The following is a 5,446-nucleotide window of genomic DNA, read 5'->3' as shown; positions in this document are numbered from 1 at the left end:
TAGCTGTTCGATTGAATGAAATTCTGCCTGATTGATTTCCACGAGCATTTGCGCCGCGAAATCTATTGAAGGATTGTATGGCATTGATTGCAGTACCATTTGCGTTGTTGTTGTTGTTGTTGGAAGATATTCGCTTTTGGTTTTAATGTCCCATCTGCATATTGACAGCTATGCTGAGGGCTTTTTTGGGGTCTACTGTATCACGGAGGAGTTCACGTTGAATATCATCATCCAAAATATTAGTGATGAAGATGTCTCTGATTATCACTTCCTCTGGACTTTCGAAATCGCAATTTTCCGCTAACTCTTTTATAATGCTATACAAATGTTCCACAGTTTCACCTTTGTTCTGTTTCCTCGAAAAGAACACATAGCGATCAAAAGTGATGTTTCTGGGTCGTATGAAATCTCTTTCCATCATTTCCCAAAGTCTGAGATTAGAGAAGTCGTAGATGCTATCATGAGGAAATATTTGCGTTAAAAGACGTTTTCCTTCCGTCCCAATAATAAGGTAGAGCAGTGACACACACTTTTGATCACATAGCGACCATGGTCTTTCGCCACACGAAACACCTGCCTCAGTGATTTTCTGGCATTTCAATTCCCATTAGAGCTTCAACTGACTATTGCGGATTGGACGATCTCGTTCCATTTGCTCTGTTGAATCCTCGATGGCCAATTTGTATTTTGGCTCGACCGGTAGTCGTACTTGTGTTGGCTTTGGTTGGAGTATTGTGGCGAACGTTATATTCTCCTTTGCAACGATTGCTAGTTTCACTTGGATGCGCCACTTCTCCCATCGCATTGCAGGGCCCGATGTAGCCCGTTCCCAAAACGGTTTAATGGAATATGGGGTCGTGCGTGATCTTCAAATCAAGATTGAACAAAATGAAATGAAATGACTAAACTGACCTAAACTAAAGATTAAATGAAGATAGGGGTTTTAGCACTACAAATGACAATGACCATTGTATACTATATCTTAACCATCTTTAGAACCATTCTTTCTTTTAATTATATGTCTTTTTAACCTCACTTTGAATAATTCTGTTTTGGCGCCAAAATACATGAAATGGAGAACATAATTGTTATCGGAGAAAAAATTTGAAGTTTAGTTTCTGATCCTATGCGGCATTTACTATTACTCTTGACTGACCCTGTAAGCAATAATCAACACAAAATACAGACTCCAGTGATAGAGAAAACACGTGACGAAGTAACGCATCAATGTTGTAAATAAATGTCTAAAAAAACTGTGCTCCCTAAAAAGCCACTGCTTGGTTGGAAAACTATAAATTGATTTGACACGTATAATTTTTCATTGTAAATTTTTAGAGAACTCCATCAAATTGTCTCATTAAGAAAAGTTATAATAGTAGCAAGCAGCGTGAAAAAAAACACAACAGGGCAAGCCATCAAATACATATCAAAGAATTGGCAGCAAATCTACACAAATTATCGATATGGCCAGCTGACCGAACGAAAATTTCGAGCCAAACCGCAAAGTTTTTGAACAAAAATGCAAAAATGAAAAAGTAGGAAACTTGGCATGAACAATCTTTTGAGATTCGCTAGAATTGCCTGATGCATATATCTTGAAATTGAAAACTGTAGTAGTAACTGAACGCTGCAGAAAACTTAAAAAGGTTCTATTGAAGACTTGAATACAGACAAAAAGAAAGTGGCAAAAACTTTTTCACACGTACGTCCTCAAAACAATCATATCCCAACGAAATTTATAAAATAACTAACTTTTGAGTCAGCAATTGGTCAAAAATATAAAACAAAAAAGAGGCTCACATAAAAGGTTCGGGTCCCGTAAGTCGTGAGAAAATGTATGAGCAGAAAAAAATCTTACAGAAAAAACTATAGCAGGACAAGTCCTGAATCATAACCTACAGAATGGAGCAAGCTGATAAACACAGACTGTCAGTCCCATTAGTGGATAACTATTCAAAGTCAACTCAGCTTAAAGAATTACGAACAAAAAAGCGCGCGAAATATTTATGTTTTAGGGAAAAGCATAAAATTTTCCAAAAACTCTGTTTTCTTCACATTTGTTAGGAATTTGGTTTCTAAAAATGTTTTTATTGTCATTAATTGAGAAATTTTACTTGAGTTTGTAGGTAACGGAACAACAAAAAAACAACATATTTGTAGAAAACAATTGAGAGATGAAGAAAACAGGACAAGAGCGAATATGGGAGAAATGGCAACATCAACAATAATTCTATAACTAAGTGTCGTCAAAGTCTTTGATATAGGTACCTAACACATCAATTTTTTAGATCAGAAGTATATTGATTGTAAAAAAAATAAATACAGATATTTAAAAAAACAAACAAATTGTCATTAAACAAACAAACATAAAAAAAATAAAATGAAATCTAAAAGCATCTGAGAACGGATAATGAAACGGAAGATAGAAACCGAAACCATTGAAAATATTTTATAATGATTTTTTTAGCAAATTATCGGGTAAAGAAAAATCAACAAAAAACAACTGCTATGAAATCTAACGTCAAACTATATTCCTCTATTTCTCATTAGCAACTTGTCATTGAATATCGATGAATCTTCTCAGCAATACTTTTTACTGATAAGACAAAAACTACCAAAAACGGCAATAAAGCTCGCTGAAATTCTTTGAAAACATTTCTATCAGTATGAAAGTCATAGAACGCAACAGCTAAAAAACTAAAAAAAAATCATTAAGATTTTTTTTAAAACTAACAAGCGTATAAATCACAAAAAGCAATACCTATGAACTGACATGACTAGCGTTTATTGAAGCTTTTTTTAGCGACCAATGAGATCTGTCAATAAATAGACTAAGAGTTAAACGACACAGTTGACGAGAAAAACTCGCAAAACTCAAAAAAATTTACCATCACTACTCTGAACAATCAGTGCCAATTCGAGCCATTAATTTGTTTCTTTTGTGTCTCATTAGCAACCAATGATACCAGTCAATGATGATAACTGGCGATAAGACAACGGATAAATTAAAAAAGGTGGCAAAATCTAAAATTCACTCATATTTTATGACAACAAATAGTGGCAGAGTCACAAAACGTTTTGACTGCCCCTTAAAAAAATCAAGCAAAAGCAAATATGCACCATCAGATACATGTTAACCGTCTTAAAAGCATAAAGGGAAACAAAACGCTGAAAACAACCTGACGCACCTGAAAAAAATCCATCTCAAAAACCGCCAAATTGTTCAAACACCAATTTCTCACTCCACTTTAAGTTATTTTGAACAAAGTCACGCCTCAAAACTACTCGATTTTTTGCTTCCTATACTATTTCAATGTAAACAAAATCACCACTCTATATTAAGTTCTCACTGGCGTGAAAAAGCCGAAAAAAGCGTGAACAGCGTTCCAATACAACTCAAGTTTTTCGAATTGAATAAAAATGCTGCTACATTTAAAAATGATAGTGTCAAAGTCGTAAGATTTGAGTAAAAAACAATAAAACTTTTACTTTGTCTTGAATAAGTACTTGCTCACTAGTGATCCAAGGGGATTTTTTGGACAGGACTGAGTGACAAAACGTCAAAAAGAACTGTAAAAACTTGACAAACTGCAAAAGATCACTGATATCTTTTTGAATCAAGTCGTGACAAAACTTTCAAAAATGTTAGATAATAATGAGAATCCTTAAAAAGCTTTATTGAAGCCATTATCAGAGAGCCGATTAAACAACTGATCATGAGATTAAAACAAGAAAACAAAATGACTTACAAAACAGGCACGGCTCAAAAGCATGTTGTTATGTTTGAAGCAAGCGATGTCTAAGTCATTGAATAAATTAGCTGCCCCTCAAATAAATTCAAAATACAGCAAAGTAACGTGACTTAACTCAAGACTCTAATTTCCCTTCTCATTATCAAAATTTTGAAAAATTTGAGAAGACCCTGAGAAAAAATGTAGCGACAGACTGCAGAATTCAGTCGAAATAGAATATCACTTGGGCTTCAACCAAATCTTACTCACTAAACTAATTTAGTCTTCTTTAAAAAAGTTTTAATTTCTTTCTATTCAGTTTTAGTAAAAAAAAAAACTAATGACCAAAGAAGAAAAATCCTTTTTATGTTTTCCTGAAAATTAATTCAGAAAATTTGACGACACGCCATTTACTCTCAACAAATCTTGTTATACAGTTCTCTTTTTCCAATGACGTTCTGAAATTTGGGGAAACACAAAAAACCATACAAACCTATAAAACCGGGATAAAGCGTGTAATGAGTGGAATCAAAGAACAAAGAGTATTCAAAATATGATTACATTGTTTTTTTTTCGTTTTGTGGGAGCCCAGATCTTTAAAAGACCGATTAATATAACGATTCTCCTGTACCATTATTGAATGCCAACGCTACGCGCTAAACAAAAAAAATATCAAGAAATGTCAAAGAATAAAATAAGAATTAACAAAAAACAAAAAACAAAAAACAAAGAAAAACACACTTTTTTGATAGAGAACGGGCTGTACAGTTATGGTAACGCAGCTCAAAGAGTAGTTTTTATCACACAAATAGTGAAGAGTTGAGCAAAAAATTTTTCCAATAACGAAAAAAAACGAAAATATATGCAGAAATTTCTATAAACAATCCAAAACTTTTCAAATTTTATTCAAATTTCATCGAGAAAATTAACGGAGAATTAATTGCAATCAAATCAAAATGTCACTCAAAAGCTATAAAAATAACTGACTTCAAACTCATAATATATAATAGGAATTTAATAAGGCAACAAAACTGACACAAAAAAACCTTCAAAATAAATCACAAAAAGTGGCTGAAATTTGGATCTAAAAGTTTAAAATTTTTTATTGGGCAAAATTTGTCCCCAAAAGTACTATTACGAGCTTAAATAGCTATGAGAATACAGTTTAGCATAAAAAATATTTGGAGTTGAAACTATTAAACTTTGTTGATGGCTTAGAAGCAAACTTTTAAACACCTACTTCTCTTGCTTTTCTTTTTTGAAAACCGGTATAAACAGGAGATAAACAGGATAAACAAAACCATCATTCTTTGTCTTTTTTCCACTCCTCAATTTTCATCAACGACAAAAACATAAAAATTGATATTGAGGATGGGATATTTGGCGAAAGCTCGATTAGGTGTAGCAATTAGATGAAAATTTTCATCTTACTTTTCGAAGAAATCAGACAAAAACCAAATAAAAGCTTATAGATATTACTTGAAAACACACTGTCTTCCTTAAAATACTCAACTGTCTCTAATAATTGTCTTAAGATAAAAGTAACACAAAACAATGCAATCAAAGATTGTGTAAAATTTGAGCATTTCCTGCGTTTTCCAGAACAATTTTGCCGATTAAAAGAAAAATAGATCCCCATCTCTTTTCTTTGAGTCGCAAAAATAGCTCATCACAGCTCAATTCTTTTTACAATTTTTAGAATTGTAAAAAGAGAG

Source organism: Convolutriloba macropyga, chromosome 3 (assembly GCF_964194025.1).
Source record: "Convolutriloba macropyga chromosome 3, txConMacr16.3, whole genome shotgun sequence".
Lineage (NCBI taxonomy): Eukaryota > Metazoa > Xenacoelomorpha > Acoela > Convolutidae > Convolutriloba > Convolutriloba macropyga.
The sequence above is the reverse complement of the archived record's forward strand: the minus strand, read 5'-3'. Positions refer to the sequence as shown.